The 18,381-nt window shown below is 41.9% G+C and overlaps 1 protein-coding gene across 3 annotated transcripts in view; it reads right to left on the bottom strand.

Annotated features, from left to right (window-relative positions):
* The window catches only part of DAB2 (DAB adaptor protein 2), a 53,903-nt gene extending 35,999 nt beyond the window's left edge, over window positions 1-17,904 (bottom strand). For 2 of the 3 annotated variants that reach the window (XM_007107780.4, XM_007107779.4), the window contains exon 1: window positions 17,577-17,903. The gene's annotated coding sequence lies outside the window, so the exon portion shown is untranslated. Of the gene's footprint in view, window positions 1-17,576 lie in introns of all 3 variants that reach the window. The other variant, XM_028492875.2, reaches the window with a different exon arrangement.
* Between the last annotated feature and the right edge of the window lie 477 nt (window positions 17,905-18,381).

Below are 18,381 nucleotides of genomic sequence, written 5' to 3' on the forward strand. Positions count from 1 at the left end.
CCCACATGCCGCGGAGCGGCTGGACCCGTGAGCCATGGCCGCTGAGCCTGCGCGTCTGGAGCCTGTGCTCCGCAACGAGAGAGGCCTCAGCAGAGGGAGGCCCGCATACCACAAAAAAATAAAAAATAAAAAAAAAAATAAAAGGCCAGAGGAACTCGTCCAGAAGAAATAAGCATATAGGCTCATTTGCTTACTTCTTGGTTGCTGGCCAAATTAGATAAGTTAACAGATAAGAAATCCCCAGGTAATTGCAGATTCTGTTAGACAAGGAGAAAGGTGAGTCTGCCAACTTGTTTTCTTGCTTCTTGTGGTGATATATTAATTCTACTCAAGTACTAAAAATTTAGGAGACAGGTTCCAAAAATGGTCTGAAATAGCTAGCCCACCTGCTCTGAACTTGTGTGCACACAAATACCCTAAGAAGCTGTTGCATGGGACATTCCTGGCAGTGCAGTGGATAAGACTCCATGCTTCCAACTGCAGGAGGCACGGGTTCCATCCCTGGTTGGAGAACTGAGATCCTGCATGCCACGCAGCCAAAAAAAAAAAACCTACTGCAGAGTGAGATGGACAGAGTGGTGGAAATGCACAAGCATCCTTGAACTTGAACTAAGGTTCACACGCCATCATTATTCTCTCATCTTTTGGGAAATGGTATTGCAGCGATCCCCGACCTTTTTGGCACCAGGGACCGGATTTGTGGAAGCCCATTTTTCCACGGAGTGGGGGGGATGGGGGGTGGGAGACGTTTCAGGTGGTAAAGAGCGATGGGGAGCCGGCAGATGAAGCGTGGCTCGCTTGCCAGCCGCTCACCTCCTGCTGTGTGGCCCGGTTCCTAACAGGCTGCAAACTGGTACCAGTCTGCGGCTGGGGGTTGGGAACCCCTGAATTGGACCAAATAAGCACACGGGGATAAGTCTGCACTTTTAAACTGAGGGATGGAAAAATTCTATATGGCAGCACATTAACTCATGCTAAATGAAACAGATTTGGGATTTTAATTGCTTCGCAGTTGAAGCAACTACATTGAACAATGTATGTAACAAAGTGTTCTAGTTTATCGAAATAACTGTATATGGTTCATTCACTGCAGAGATAGATGAGCACGGGAAGTTCCAATTACAAGAAAAAAAACCTACCACTTAATATCAGACTTTCGCTTATAAAGTCTAAGTAGGTGAGACAGGTTTTGTTTCATGAATTCTATACACAAATTCATGAGAATGCAACCAAAATTATACCTGTTACAATCATGTAAGTTATCACCATTAACTGGTCCTCCCTTCCACAAACATGTCTACACATCTACCTTAGGGATCATGATGTACAACTGGCAAGTTTGGAAGAGTAATTCAGGGAACCTTGTATCTACTAAAGCCTTCGGGAAAAAGCCACCCCTATATGATTCCAAACATTAACCATTATTAATCTAAAGAAGCTTTCGGGAAGTCAATTTCTATTCCACCTGTGGCAATCATTTAAGTGATTCTACAAATAAAGTTAAAATGGAGGTGGTGTTTCAGAGCACCAAGTTAAGAGTTCTTAGAAAATGAGGATACAGCTTACTGATTTTCTTTCTTGGTTGTAATAATCAAAGAACACAAGGAAAGATCTCAAGTATCACCTTAATCTGTACAGATTTCGAAAAGTTTATTCTGGGATTTAAAGAGTGACTTTGAAGATTTTCTAACATATAGAGTCCACTGGATTGTTTTCTTAAGTCATTTCTTCTAATATTAAAATCATTCCAAAGCTGGGAGAAAGGGGAAGAAAAACCAAATTTGTACCAGCTGCATAAAAACAAGGTATCTAAGAAAATTGCCCTGGTTATGTCATTGTACACCATTTTCAAAGGCTCAAGTCTTGAATAGTTCGTTTACTGTTTTTCTCTTTCTTTAAAGATAAGTTCCTCGGGTGGCGTTAAGCAATGATTTGGAGGAGCCTAGGAAAATGAGATTTTTCTTCCCCAGGCCCAGCATAATTTTTTTTTTTTTTACTTTTGACCTAGATATTATATTGCAAGATTGAAGAAATAATCAGTGTCTTAACTTTATATTTACATGAAGTAATATTCAATGAAGTATGCTGTTTCCTATAAACCTACACTGGTAGCCTGATAAACAACTCAGTTTGGATATTTTAAAAGGCAGTAAATGCATTAACTAAATAAACCATCCATTCATATAGAGACAAAAGAATTGCTACTTCCCAAAGAGCTTAACAGATTTGAAATGATAAATTTATATACTAGGACAATCTAGTTTCTCTGGCTTTTTGGACTGTAAAGACTCATTTATTAGATCTATGTCTGTGTCTTTTTTTTTTTTTTTGTCACTGATGTTTTTGACAAACACTTATAGGAATTAGGGAAAGAGTAGTTGGTTTTATTTTTTTTATTTATTTTTTTTAAACATCTTTATTGGAGTATAACTGTTTTACAATAGTGTGTTAGTTTCTCCTTTACAACAAAGTGAATCAGTTATACATATACGCATGTTTGTGTCTTTTTAAATGTGTTCTTCAAAATCATCTCCAGCTGCAGATAGTGTTAGTGTGAGTCTAATGCTGGTTAACCCTCTACTCCTTCCCCATTAAATGAATTTGACTTAAGTTAATAGTAAGAATACTGTATTGTCTAACAGTTGCACTAAAAGCCTGTGAAGTGTGTCTGTTTTCTAGTTCTCAGAGCTTTGGCTAGAAACTGTAAGAAATTAACACAACATTGTAAATCAACTATACTTCAACAAAATTAAAAAAAAAAAAAAAAGAAATTGTGTCGAGTATTTGCCCTTTGCATTGTTATTATTGATAACCTGCCTAGAACTCACAGTCACAAGTATCACCTAATGGTCAAGGCTTGGCTTCAGGGCAAGCGATTGGTCAAAAATGTGACTTACTATAAGGAGACTTTCCCAGAATAAGCAGATGAGATGAGAATTCTTCCTTCTCCCAGTCCTGCTGCATGTACACCATCCCTGTTGGGCTTCATTGCCTTTTTTTTTTTTTTTTTTTTTGCGGTACGCGGGCCTCTCACTGTTGTGGCCTCTCCCGTTGCGGAGCACAGGCTCCGGACGTGCAGTCTCAGCGGCCATGACTCACGGGCCCAGCCGCTCCGCGGCATGTGGGATCTTCCCGGACCGGGGCACGAACCTGCGTCCCCCTCATCGGCAGGCAGACTCTCAACCACTGCGCCACCAGGGAAGCTCCCATTGCCTTCTTAAGATGACAAATCATGGGGGTGCCACGTGGGTTTATAGTTTTAGCATGAGATGAACTAGTTGGCGTGGTTCCTTATTGCCGGCCACTTTGCTGGGCTTGCACTGAGACCTCCTGGTCAATTATGAGATGTCATATTTATATTCAACTACAAAAAGCTTTCTGATTAGTCTGCACAGGAATGTCAACATCAATGATTCACTGTGAAGGAAATTTACTTGATTCATAAAAAATGTAATATTTAAGCAAGCGGTTTCATTAGCTTTTAGAGCAATCTCATCTGTTCTCTGAACCATTAATGACTTGTTGCAAAATTCTGTGTCTGCTAAGTAATTGACATTTAAATACTTGAGGAAAACATGAATGGATATAAGTGATTCGATAAGGACTTCATTTGTAGCTTCTCTTTACGATCCCTATTATATATGGTCATTAAATAAAAGGAACTTCGGTTGGTCCTTGAAGATTTAGATTCACTCCACAGTGGCATCTGCTATTTTCTAGTTTTATTATGTAGGCATTTTTAGCATCAGAGAATGCAATTGGATCATTTGTTTCCTTAGCTGAACTCTATAGCCCTGTGCAAAGACAAGTCTTTGAAAGCCACTATTAAGTTCCTAATCCAATCTTTATTAAAAAGACTCAATATTATGGACCAGGAGGTTAAGACAAATCCTTAAAAAAGTAATGATCAAGCTTTTCTATAACCCAACGATGCCTTCTACTGCAGTAAAACTTGAAGTTAGGAATATGTTTCTAGTTTTAATGTTTTTTTTTCTTTTCCAGTATGGATTATTACAGGATATTGAATATAGTTCCCTGTGCTCTACAGTAGGACCTTGTTGTTTATCTATTTTATTTATAGTAGTTTGTAATATAGTTGTAATGTCTTTAAAAAACAGAATGTAATCCTTAAACTACAGATGTGTGTAGACAGTGGGTTCCACCAAAGAAAACAGTGAGAGAAACAACACTAACATGCTTTCTCAGTCTCTCTAAGATAGGCAAAGTTTTACTTTCAGGACTGATTATCACAAGTAGGATGTGAATAAAATTTCTTTCTCAGGGTCATTCTCTCCAGTGTTGAGGTTTTCTAACTGAAATTTCATTCTACATTTGCACCTCCACCTAAGAAATCCCGTAAGAGTCAAATGCCACCTCAGTTGACTCTCTTTTTTTTTAATAAATTTATTTATTTATTTATTTATTTATTGGCTGCATGGGGTCTTCATTGCTGTGCGCGGCCTTTCTCTAGTTGCGGAGAGCTGGTCTGCTCTTAGTTGCGGTGCACGGGCTTCTTTTTGCGGTGGCTTCTCTTGTTGTGGAGCACAGCTCTAGGTGCGTGGGCTTCAGTAGTTGTGGCATGCGGGCTCAGCAGTTGTGGTTCACGGGCTCTAGAGCACAGGCTCAGTAGTTGTGGCACACAGGCTTAGTTGCTCCGCGGCATGTGGGATCTTCCTGGACCAGGGCTCGAACCCGTGTCCCCGGCATTGGCAGGTGGATTCTTAACCACTGCGCCGCCAGGGAAGTCCCCACCCCTGTTGGCTTTTAAGAGCATGTCATCTGTCTCACACTGTGCTCGGTCAGTGTGACTCCACAGATGGTAAATCATTGGCTACCCTAGAATTTGCTCTGAAACCATGCTAATAGAAAATTAGAAAGGCCTTCAAATATGGGCAGCTTTTTTTCATATGTTGTTGAGAGCATATGGGGTTTAGTGACTGACCCCTGCTCAAAGCCATCACGATTTAGAGTCTGGAAACAAAGTTAACCCCTGAATGCCAGTGGTCAGTGCCAACAAGTTAATTCATGTAATAAATCTACATCCCTACTATGTGCCAGGCACTCTTCTAGCGCTTGGCATATGTCAGTGAGCAAAATAAAGATCTATTCCCTTATAGGGTTTACACTCTAGCAGGGGAAAGCCATAAATGGATTATAGTCTTCCAGAAGGTGACAGATGCTCTGGAAAAAGAGAGCAGAGTAAAGCGGGTTGGGAGTTCAGGGCTGGGGATGGCTTTAATAGTTTTTTTAAGGGGGTGGTGTGATGAATTGGGAGATTGGGATTGACATATATACACCAATATGTATAAGATGGATAACTAATAAGAACCTGCTGTATAAAAAAATAAATTAAATAAAATTCAAAAAAAAAGTGTTTTAAGAAACACAGAAGGAATACCAACGTTTTAAAAGTTAAATTTGTTGAATGTTTATTATAGTCCAGGGGTGATGCTATGTCTCTCTCATTTAGTCCTATAAGAAGGTATCTTCATCCCTTTCTGACAAGAGTGGAAGCTGAAGTACAGAAGTTAATCAACCCCCTGAAAGTCACATGAGTCTAATATAACATTAATATGCTCTTAATGTCTTTGTCTTAGAACAATGCAGGCAAAAGAGAGAATTAATCTGGTTCTTCAGATAGGTGGAATGGGTGTTAGCCAGAAAATACTTTTGGGAAAGAGGAATTGATAGCAATAGGAAAAGGATATTTATGTCATCTTGGCTAGAATACCAAACCCATGCTGGGTTATATGATGGGAAAAGGTTGAAAAGTAGGCCAGACTGGAGTCTTAGGGTGGGTTAACAGAACTCTATTTTGTCTAGACGGAGCTGAGAAGACTTTGACGTTTTGAGCAATGGTGTAGAGGTCGGGGTGGTGACAAATCTGTGTATGGAGCCATGGTATCAAAGAGTCAGATAGCTTTGTAGTATGATAGTTGCATGAACTTGCCATTTTGAGTTATTCAAAACTGCCGGTTTCTTTCATTTAATTACTTGGTTAATCTTTTGGAAACAAAGTCTTTTAACTGAAAGGTTAAGGTCTAACAATCTCAAATGTCAGATTCAAGGTTATCCCATCTTGCCAAGCTATGATGCTTGCTGACCCTCAAACTTCAAATAAACAACATGTCCTAAAGGTGGCTTAAAAAAAAAAAATCAAAGGCCATTATGTCTTATAACTTTCATTCTAAGACCCTAGAAAAAGAATTCCCATAATGTCAGTTTTATAAAAACTTATGTAAGTATAATAATATTTGAAATGTGAGCGACTAAAGGAACTTGTAAAAGGCAGCTATTGACTAAAGTAGTCATGTCATTAAAGCAGAATAGATAGCATTTTCCCACTGTATATATGTTTCTCCATATAGCTATTGAAAGACTAGAAGGAAGAGTAGCAAGGAAATGCTGGTTAAGAAGGGTGGCAGTAGGGTGAGAGACAGATTTCTGCTTCTTATACCTTTAGAATAGTGATATTAGGGTGACGTGTGCCTTTCTGCATTTTTAAAATTAAATTCCTTAGAGATGTACTAATTTGTCAGATAGCAATATTTAAAATGTAGGCAAATCTGTAGTCCTACTTGGGCTAAAGACAGAATCATAAAGCTACTCTAGTATAAGTCACATGAAATTAAACTCAAGAGCTAAGAGAACCTACAAATTGAACTTGAACATCTCTGCAAGCATGCAGAACGCTGATCACAGCAAGCTTTCCACACTGTCATCTTAGACTTCATTGAATGTTTACTTATCCAAAATTGTTGAGAAAAGCTCCGGATATATTAAAACAAATGAGCAGTAAGTTTTGAATCAATTGCTCACTAGGGTTTGGAAAAACTCTTATGCTAGCATTTTCAAAGTTGATCAGAGTATGGTCTATGGCCTATTTCCAGACTGGTTTTCTTGGATCCGATGGGGTCTGTGTAGATAGGAACAAGTTGGCAACCTAATTTAAGAATTAAAGAACCTAATTTGTATGTTCAGTACAGCTGCACATACAAATTTTAAAAAGCAGCTTTCTTTGATTTGAGCAGAAATTGTGTTAAGTCAAAGGGATAACCTTAATTATTCAGTACTGAGCCAAAGGTTTCATCTATTTTCTCAATTTTTATTAGTTCTTTAGTAAATAGTTTGGTGGATGCTCTTAAAAGGAGAAAACAGGAGGAGAATAAGAAGTTGTCCTTGGACAACCTGATGAAATATCAGGTTGAAAACTATCACCACTATGATTATTATTGGCCCTTGTGATAATAGCTGTTGGGTTAGATAGATGTATGAGCCATGATGAATACTCCAGTGGTAGAAGTTAAACCAAAGACTTGTAAAGACCACACCATGTGGAGAATTTCAGTAACAGCTTGTTGGCTTTTCTCAGGCCCTGAGCAGATATCAACTAGAGGAACCTAGGGACATTGCTCATTTTAAATAACCTTAAAGTCAAAAAAGGACTCAAAACTATTTTGCTTATAGCAACAGATAAGGCAAGCTGAAGTTCTCCGTTTTGTTCCCTTTATAATAAATTCCAATTAATGTTGCAGATGAGAGTCGATTGAGTCACTCATTAACCTGGCGACCTGGTTAGTGTTTATCAAATACCTACTGTGTTCCAAGCACTGTATTATGCTATATATACAGTGACAAAAATAGATACGGTCTCTACTCTCGAGGGGCTTACAGTATAGACAGGGGAGAGAGAATAAGCAAGTAATAGTTACAACTGGTACTAAGTATTTCAGAGGAAATGTTTCTGATTAGGGTAGAAAGTTTCACTGCCATTAATAACATTTAGAAGAGAAGGCAAAATTAGACTACTTCAAGGAATTCTATATATTGTCTTCTTATTAATATCAACCACGGAAAGATGAAAATTTTGTCGTAAGGGTTTAATTACCCTCTTCAATAGACAGTTTTAAAATGATGACATTTACTTAAAACATTAATTAGATGGGAGATATTTACATTAAATATTTGGGAATCTCCTATAATAATATTGCAATCTGGAAGACCATCTGTGTGACAGAGCCAGTGGGAGGAAAAAATCTTGTGATATGCTAGGTTATGAAGGAATGTCAATGATGTTTCCTGCAAAGTTATCTTAAAATCCAGAGTTCTGAATCAACACTCTTTTCATAAACACAAGAAAGAAACATATGCTCATTTGGCATCAGTTTTGTCACTTCAGGAGTACAAGCAGTTCAGAGATGACACAAACCTCTATATTCTAGAACCAAACATGTTCTGTGGCACTCTTAATTACCAGATTTTTCTAAGAGTACAACAGGATCACTTTCAGATCAGGCCAAACTACTGAACTGTGGATTTTAATGAAGCAATATTTTGAAAAATGTAACCATGGGTACCTACGAGTGGCTTTAGTGATTTAAGGAGCACTACCTAGTTTACGAGAGCATTAGCAAGAGAATATTAGGTAACACTTGGTTAAGGTTAGCCTTCATCAAGAAAATGGACTTTATTATCACCCCAAATAGTAAGGCGCTCAACAAGTGTTGGCTGCATGAAATATAAGAATTTGGATCCTAAAACAGAGCACAGTTGCATCCATTGTTTCTGTTAAAGAGTTCTTGTATACAAAGCTGAAGATTTCTATCTCTACACACTATCTGGAAACTGAACTACAGATTTTCTTTTGTTATGGATATACCTAAAAGATCCAGAGCAGTATTGTTTGTAGCTTAGAATGAAGCTAAGATTTTATCTGAGACTGTTCACATATCTACTGAATCTGGCAAACTTTCGACCCTCTATTCTCCATAATTACCCTTTATTTCCATACCTCTCCTCCCTCTCCACCAAAAAAAATTTTTTTTACTTAGTTCCGGGGTTCCTCCCCAGTCTTGCTTCATCACCATTCCGAGTTCCTGCTTCCAAAAAAGCTAGACTATCTTGTGTCACGTACCTTGCTCCTCACAATTAGCCAACTCTTAGTACAGTGTTATATTTTGTATACACACAGCACAGGTATTTCATATTTAGAATACTTGAAGTAAAAAAAGCTCTTTGTGGGATTAATTCTTCCTTCCGTCTTCTCAAAAGGATCCAATGAGAATCTAAGTTGTAAGAGCCTCTAGTTGTCTCTGACCCACTTTCATGGCTGAATTCTTGTAGTGGTGCCCTATCAGACCTCAGGGTCTTCCTGATTTTGTATTAATCAGGCATCAGTGTTCAATTCCTCTATTTACAGTCAATCTGAGATGCAAAACCTTGTATATTTAGAATGCACAGTAGATATATACACAGCCACCTGTTCCCTGGAGAAGCTGATCTCTTCCATTTACCCTGGACACACACACACACACACACACACACACACACACACACACACACACACACGAGTGCACACACAAGTACACAGTGCCTTCTCTTGTTACCTCCCTAGCCTGTAATACTTACTGCTTTCACCTACTTAAATTCCTACCTGTCATTCAAAGTTCACTCAAGATGTATTGTCTTAGATCTTCACTTACCTCTCACAGGCCCTACCATTTCTCTACACTTGACCTATTGTTGTCCTCTGATTCATGTGGAACTCTTCCCTTAACTCAATGAAATTCTGAGGTCAGGGAATCATTTACCCTACTTTTCTAGCCCCCATGCAGTCTGGTAGAAGGAGTGCACTTAAAACATTAGACGTAATACACAGTTGCAATTTGTTCCTTAATATTAAAATCTTTTCTTTACCTTGCTGATTTTCCATGAAAGAACAGGTTTTTCTTCAACTGCTAAGCAATCGCTACTCAAACTCATCCTGCCAATACAGCCAGGTTAATTGATCTGAGTCAGCATTTTGTTTTCCGGATTTAATAAAGAGATTTACCGCTTAGCGGATAAAGATCTAAGTCCTTGTCCTGACATCCAAAGCTCAGTACAGTCCATCTCTCCATTCCAAATGATATCACCCCTTACCTCTCTACCACCTGTACTTTCTCTTGGCCAAACTGGCCAATCAGTATTCTTTGGGCATACATCTGCATGATGTACTTATGAGCTTCTACCTAGAATGCATTTTTCTTCCTACCTTTGCTGATTTGACTTCCACCATTCCTTTGAAAGCCAAATCCATCATCACATCTGCGTCCTTTTCTTTCTGTACCACTCTGTACCACTTAATTATAATAAAACCATATGTTAGTTGAGCCATTGTCATTTTCTCTGAACTTCAGGTAAGCAGCAATTGTTGACACGTATGTGTTCCCTAGCAGGTGTTAGGTAAATGCTTTCAGTCAACTTTCAATTACAACCAATGAAAACTTTAGATCACCTGGACAAATCAGAAACCCCAAGAACAAGTTATCAGGCAGCCAAGCAAACATCTACGCATCAAGATATCCTTCAGAAGACAGGCTGGATATTGAAAACTATCATTTCAATTCAAGTACACGAATTCTTCTGAAAAGGCTTAGCTATAGTTGAACCTTGGTCCATGCAGAAATCAATATTAAATCTCCTTGTCATCAACCAGCTATGGATGGAAGAGCCTGTTCTATTTGTTTTCTACTTCAAAACTGGGATTTTATTTAAGATATCTGACTTCAGAAGCAAAGGGTAAAAAAAGAAATCCCAAAACAAAAACAAAAAATAACACTACCACCACCCAATGCTGATGTAGTAAAGCACAGCTGGCATTTTCCTTTTAGGGAGGTTTGAGCACCTACTATGTGTACCATTCCAACTTCCGATCCTCTGATCTACAAGTAAATTACATGTTTCTCATCTGGATTAACATTGTGCCCCAAAGCCAGACTGGTTTGGCATTCTTCATAGGACTGTGAGAGCCCTCTGACAAATAGTCAAACACATTTGGCTTATTTCTGCTGCCCTAAATGGTAACAAAAACCACGTTAGTATCTGCATTACATATTATAGAAGATTAGAACAGCTCTTGGCCCCTTAGTAGGAAACTTCAAATATGAAAAATAAGTGAGATCCTTTAGGTGAAATGTTTAGAACAAGGAAGGCAGCTGTACCCAACATGGATACATTAGTGAAGATATTTTTAACTTTCCAGTTGCTTGGGCATGGATTAATTCTAGACCTCAGGGGGACTCAACTGTCCTGCCCAGAGGAGATTTAAGTGGTACCTTAAGAATTAACATCTGTGTGCCTATACTTGTTTATGAAGCATTGCCACATTTTCTTGCTTGACCTTCACATTTGATAGTTTCACGGTAGGTAAGAAAGATGGTCTCATTTTCAGCCTGAATGTGGTCATCTCTAGATTTTAGCTTGCCTAAAGACCACAAACAATGAGAACAAGACCATTTTCCAATATCAATTTAGTTATTTCATTGAGAATTATAGTCCTAGAGCAGGTACATTTCTGAAGCAGCAGCTCTGAGGAAGTTGGTTTGTTTTTTTTTCCTTTAATTTTAATTTGGAGGCAACTCATTTTATTGATGGAGAAAATAAAGCTCAGTTGTTATATCCCTTGCCTTCAATAGCAAAGCTGGGTTGTGGACACCATCATTTGTAGTTCAAAGCCCAAGCTCTTAACCACTAACCTATGCTGCCTCTTCAAAGCCAGAGTTCCAATTCTCTCCTTCTAGATCACACCCGTGTATCTTTCAGTCTAAGGCGTGATCTCTGCTAAAATACCCATCTCTGATTAACACTGGTCATTCTTAGGACTGTTTTGCAAGGAGGGTGAGGTGACTAAGGGTCAGAGACATTGAGTAACACACCTAAGAAATGGCAGTGCTGCCATTCCACTGCAGGAATAGAGTCTACATTCTTTACTTCACGTAAAATAGAATTTCTTCTAGACTTCCTTCTGGACTCTATTCACTGGGAGTTCTTCCGTTGCTAGCCTAGCAACATACTTCACGTAACAGGTATTTACTAAATATTCTGACAACCATCAGGATTTGAATCATAAAGATTCACGCTTGGGCTTCCCTGGTGGCGCAGTGGTTGAGAGTCTGCCTGCCGATGCAGGGGACACGGGTTCATGCCCCGGTCTGGGAGGATCCCACATGCCGCGGAGCGGCTGGGCCCGTGAGCCATGGCCGCTGGGCCTGAGCGTCCGGAGCCTGTGCTCCGCATCGGGAGAGGCCACAGCAGTGAGAGGCCCATGTACCGCAAAAAAAAAAAAAAAAAAAAAAAAAAAGATTCACGCTTGAATCCTGGCTCTACCACTTAATGGTATGACCTTGGGCAGGCTGATATCTATTGATCATACTGGAGCTAAGAAATGGAGATATCTTTTCTACCTTAAGTTATTTAAAGTGAAAGTCAAATGGGAGAATGGAATAGTACTTCATAAACCATAAAGCGCTATAAAAACTAAGTGCAGCAGATTCAGTTACCATGATGGCAAGGCCTACATCTGCACTCTGGGCAAGGCATGAAAAAACAAAATAAAAAGTTTTATAGGTTAGAGGGAGCCATCTGGTTCAAGAGTAATGATCTAGTTTACGGAAATCTTTTTAAAAAGAAGCAACTGGGACAGTCTTCTAATAAATGGAGATTAATTATGTTTTTTAAAAACCCCAAAGGGAAAAGGATTTGGAAGCGAGGTGACAATATAAAACTAAGGAGTAGATCGGTTTTCCTAGAATCAAGAAAGCAATTATGTGAGATAGCAGGAAAAATGTCAAGGTTTGTGCTTTTTCATCTTTCTAAGATTCAGTTAAACTGAGTGATGTTTAAATGCTTTATTATTTCCATGACTGTAGGAATTCAGTTACGTTGTTATGCTTTCCACTGAACAACTGAAATATGAAAGTTACTCTTAGATCATGTGAAGGGCTTGCTGAAATACAGCTGGATGGGCCCTACTTCTCATATTTGCTTTAGTGGATGTGGCATGGGAACCAAGAATTTGCATTTCAAACAAGTTCCCAAGGATGCTGATATAGCTGGTCTGGAGACCGCACTCTGAAAGCTAGTCTGAGATGAGTTCTTTCTAGCTGTGAACTATACACTCTAGCTAACTACGTGTCCAATCTTGAAAGAATGAATGAATCTGACTGTTAAATGAGAACTTACACACAGCTCATCGGTTACATAAAGTTCTAAGTCTGTTTCAGAATAACACTTTGCATCACATTGCTAGGGAGAAATAGGGTAGCTTTTTACCCAGAGAAAACATTAAACCGTAAATTCCTCACCCAAATCTCTTCCACGTTGGAGAACATTTCAAACCCAGCTTTTCCAGTATTCTTACTTCCTAACCTACCGGCTCCTTTTCCTCCATGGTTACCTAAAAATATAAGTGACAGCCCTCATGCATTCTACCTCACCGTAGCTCCCCCGCCTCTGAGCGCTCACTCAGCCTGCTCTGTTCACTCAGAACTCTTACTAGGTTAAAGCAGTTAAAGGTCACTTGCCTCTAGCTAGCTTAGGGGTTAAGTTATAAGTTACAGCAGCAGAAAAACATTGACTGGCTTGCTCTATATTGAGGCAACAGCTTTTATGTTCCTGAAATTTCATAAGCCATAATGTTTGTGTCGTGATGATGTAAGAATTAGCAAGAGCTGGACAATTTGGATTACAGTTTTGGATGAAAATAACTTTAGAAGAGAAGGATGAGGTAGGTAGAGAGGAGATTCTACCTCACTTAATAAAAAAAAGTAACTTCCATTTTTAGACCAGGAAGCAGTTTGTTCAGATTCTGCTTACCCTAGAGTGACAGGCTTCCTTCCAAGGTAGGAGAAAGATTCAGGAAGGGGAGTAACGGTGGCAACCTGCCCAGCTACGTGGGCAAGGACAGTATGGGGCCCTGTGTACTCAGAAGACTTTTTATTTCTAGCCTAGTCCCTCAGTTTAGTTCCCGTGGTCCTCTCCCTTCCCACTTCCTTCTGCTATAATGCTGACTTCAGGGGGAAGGACTGATCCTCTCTGTAGGGGGTCTGGGGGTAGGGGGTGGGGGAAAAACTCAAATGAGACCAGAGGAGGTCAGCTTGACCAAAGCAAACTGCAGGCTCCAGGCAGAGAACAGAGAGTAACTCCCAGCCAGTTTAGTGTTAAGCACAGCAAACTCCCTGGCTTTGTTAATATTAAGTGCTTAAGTGATTAACATTTTTCAGGTAGACAGGCGGTGTCCAACTTTGACAAAGACATTCCCCGTTCCGCCTTTAGTTTTCAAAAAGATACATAATTCAGTGGTTCAGGGGGCAACGTGAAAACAAAACTTCAGGATAAAGTATTCTAAGCATACCGGATTAACAGTCTTCCCAACAAACCTGGGGGTAGGTGTCATTATTCTCTCCAGACAAAAAAGCTTAAGGTCAGAGAAATGATGCAATTTGCTCAAGGTCACATGAGCGGCAGCGCTTTCCCTGGGATTTGAACTCAGGCAATGGGGCCCCAGAACCCACACTGGCAACCACTGCCTGGCTGAGCAAGGCGTGAGGCGGAAACGGCCTGTGTGCCAGCCCTTTGTGTCCACACGCAGCGTCATTTGTTCCCCTCACCAGAAATCAGCGTACTCTTTATAGAAGGGGGCTCGATGGCCTGCTTTCCTTCTGAGTCACAGGATTAATCCAGTCAGGAAACATTACCATGAGTTAGGTTACCCTTAAATACATAGATCTGAGGTTACAGCTATTTCAGCTAAATGTGATTTTGGCCAACCTCTGTGCAATCCAGTGGCACAGCTTCAACTTTAGAATTACACGGCAGCGCCAGAGAATTTTCAAATACCACATCCTGTTCCTCAGGTGTTTCATATTTCGAGTCGAGTTCTCATTCTGGTTCTGCTTGGAGTGTAGAGAGCCTTATGCGTTTGGTCAAATACCAAAACCTCCCTAACTGGTCCAGTTTCAAGGCTTTCCACCTGGGGAGGCATCTTCTGCTGCCCCTTAGAGCAACTTAACACCCTGGAGCTCTGTCTTTGGCAGCCTTCTCAAGTATTTCAGCATCCTAGGTTTGTCTTTAAGAAAAGCATTAATTAAATCCTCAAGTCAAGAGAGACTGAGGGGGCTTCCCTGGTGGCGCAGTGGTTGAGAATCCGCCCGCCAGTGCAGGGGATACGGGTTCGTGCCCCGGTCCGGGAAGATCCCACGTGCCGCGGAGCGGCTGGGCCCGTGAGCCATGGCCGCTGAGCCTGCGCGTCCGGAGCCTGTGCTCCGCCCGGAGCCTGTGCTCCGCAACAGGAAAGGCCACAACAGTGAGAGGCCCGCATACCGCCAAAAAAAAAAAAAAAAAAAAAGAGAGACTGAGGAAGGGAAACGCATGGAAATTTCAAAACTACCCAGGTGAAAAATATCATGGTAGCAAGTGTAGGCTTACAGACATGAGGGTAGAAAGAGAAATGGAGCAGCACATACTGGCTGTACCACCAAGAGCCCATGTCTCCACAAAGCCTCCTGCTGACCAGGAGCCATGACCAAGGCTTCCGTCTTCCTGCTCTCTAAATCTTCAGGTAATGGGAGGCATGGCCGAGCAGGCCAATAATATCACCCCAACCAGCTGGTCAGCAGCTTCCAGGGGTCCCTGTACCACCTTCCTTCATGCCAACAAGTGTCTTGAAAGCAATTCTCTTCAACCCAAACAAGGTGGCTGAAATCCATTCAACCTTTTGGGCAAGGCAAGACATAAGCCCAATGCACAGGAATTTGGACTTTTAGTTGAATCTCCAACTATAAAAAGTCTTGAGTGGAAATGCAGACCCTGGATTCTGTCCTTAACAACGAGGCAAGGCTTTGAACAAGCGCTGTGGCTCCCTTTCCTCTCTCACATCCTCAGGAGAAGATCAGCTGTGTCCAAGATCACCAGAATGGCGACTACCTATGTGTCACAGCTCAAAGTTGGAAGACGTTCTCCTACCATCTACTTTAAAATGGAGGAGGGTATAGTTTAAGAAGAACTGGTTGCTAGGGCATCCATTTGGATAAGAAGGGAGAGAGTTGGGAGTGGGAAGGGAAGGGGAAGTGAAGTTATTCATCACCAACAAGAAGAAGAATCCAGGCTGCCTTAGGAGGATACTGACTAGGGATTTAGAAGTAATCTGTTCCAGAAATACACATTGGAAAAAACTACTAGGCCTCCTTTGTGCTTTCTCAACAAGATTGCACATTGCATTAGGTGTACCATCCATTGTTTATTAGCACATATGTAGCACTTCAACCAAAAGGATCCTTCCCCAAAGATGAAGGAGAACTCAATCTCAAATACTTCTGAATTCTCATGGCAATAAACTTTCTTGCAGTATCATAGAGGCCTATCTCCCCTCAAGGAGGGAGAGACAGAACCTGGGGGCGGAGGGGGCAGGCACCTCGCCCAGAGAAGAGTAGCCTAATCAAAGTCTGGCTGCTGGTTTTCAGAAGCCAGGTGGAGGTGTCACAGAGCGTGGAGGCAAGCCATTTGGTAGCTGTCAGGCTCCCCCATTCCCAGCTAGTCCCTCCTGCCCCAACAGCCAGTAGATGCTCCTGTGTGGGGAGCAAACCTCAAGCCTGCAGGAAGATCAATTACATACCCCATCAAAGCCATTCCAAGAGCCTTATCGGACCTCTTGAGGGCATTTCTGCAGCTGCCTTCTTTTCCTCAGCCATTCCTTCTGTTTGAGTTAGCTCTGTCTTACCTCCCTCTCCCCACTTCCCCTGCTTTGCCTGATTAGGGCCAGAAATTTTTTCATTAAGTCACTTTATAGTGCAATAACAACATTTACTATTCATGAAGTCGCCCCTCCATAATTTTTAAGTCTTTCCATGTGTCTGGAAGCTTATTTCGGCTCTTCTCGTTTTACAGAGTGCCTCTCTTCCTTCCAAACACAAACTAAAAAGAAAGAGGATAAGGTGGGAGGAGGAGGGGAATGGATGGGGTGGAGATAACATCCAGATTCTTTAAGTGTTTTTAATCCAGTTCGATTTCCCTTTGGACTCAAAGGGCTCCCTGCTAAAATTGACCGAGGACCTGAATTCCAGGCTAAGAATTAAGTCAAGAGGAAAGGACGACAGAAACAAATAACAGAGTCAGCTCTAGGCTATGAAACCCGCTATGTTGACTGGGGCTCCACGGTTTTAACCCATTCATTTTTTTCCCCTTTTCCAAAATTCTTACTTAATCTTTCCAGATTACAGCAAGCAGGCAAACACCACTTAAACCCTCGGAGTATCTCAAACAAGTTTGTTCAGTCTCTAGGGCAGATACTTTCTTAAGAATCGGGTGTAAGACAAAGTTCACATTTTAATGCCATACGTTGTCAGTCACGGGGAAAAAGCTTCTCGCGGGCACAAACCAGGTCCCCAGCCTTTGTCACACGGCAAAAATAACCAGCCACACCAGCGTCCGGTCCGGGCTGCCCACAGAGCTTTTAAACAAGCGCGCACACACACACACACACACACACACACACACACACCCCACACACACGAGGCGCTTGTTAAATGTCACTAGCTGGACATCTGGATTCCGACCCCAAAGATAAACGCATTTCGTGGGAGCATTCCTCGGATGTCAGGCCACAAAACCTCCTGTTTGCCCAAGGCCACCGTCTCCTTTCTAAGATGCCCCAGCAGTCCCAGGTCTGCATCCCAAGGCGGAGCGCGGGGGGAAGCAAAGGAGGGAAAGAGGTCGCCAAAAATGGAGCCAAAGGGAAGAAGGCTCGGAAAACTACTCACAGGCTAGCTAGCGCCTCCGCGATGCGAGCATGACTTCCCGGTGGTGCCTGAGCCTCCTGGCTACCGCGCAGCCGACACGGCGGCCGCGCTTAAATAGCCGCCGGCCCGGGAGCCTCGGAGCCGCGGGCCACTCCCGGCGAGATATGGTTCTAATCAGATGCTGGCAGCTGAGGACTCCCCAGGAATGCGCCGGGATGTTTTTGCTGCCTGGGCTGGGTAACTCCCCCTCAACGTGTCTGCTGAGTCTTCCAAACTTAACTGTTTATTAACTCGAGCTGGGGCCGCGCAGAGGAGCCGGCTCCCGTGGACTGGGAGCCCCACCAGCGCGGGGCGATCGCCCGGAGCCCAGCGAAGGGGAGGAGGAAGTAGTCAGGGCGCCGTCTGGAGCCCAGACTCGCGGGGCTGGGGACAAGGGACAGGGGAGGGTGCGCTTAAGGACAGGAAAGGGAAACTCCGCAGGAAAGGGGTGGGACCCAGCGACCTTCATCTCACAAATTCCTTCTCTGCGTTGCCGCTTCCAGTGATGTGGCGTCCCAAGTCATCCTAACCCGGTAGGGCCCTTTGAACAAAGGGCTGCCTCTACTCCTGACTTTCCTGGCAAGAAACAGTGGATGCTAGCTCAGATCTGCTGTCGCTACAGTTGCACGTGTGACTGCCCCCTTTAAAGGAATTCGTGTCTGTTTCACGGCAGATGTGGTTGCACTTAAGTGCACCAATTTAAATTGGTGGGTAATCTGTGCGTATATGTAAAACATACTGTATTTATGTATGAAACATAATCCTGTATATACAGATATAAAGACAA

Source organism: Physeter macrocephalus, chromosome 8 (assembly GCF_002837175.3).
Source record: "Physeter macrocephalus isolate SW-GA chromosome 8, ASM283717v5, whole genome shotgun sequence".
In the NCBI taxonomy this organism is placed as follows: domain Eukaryota; kingdom Metazoa; phylum Chordata; class Mammalia; order Artiodactyla; family Physeteridae; genus Physeter; species Physeter macrocephalus.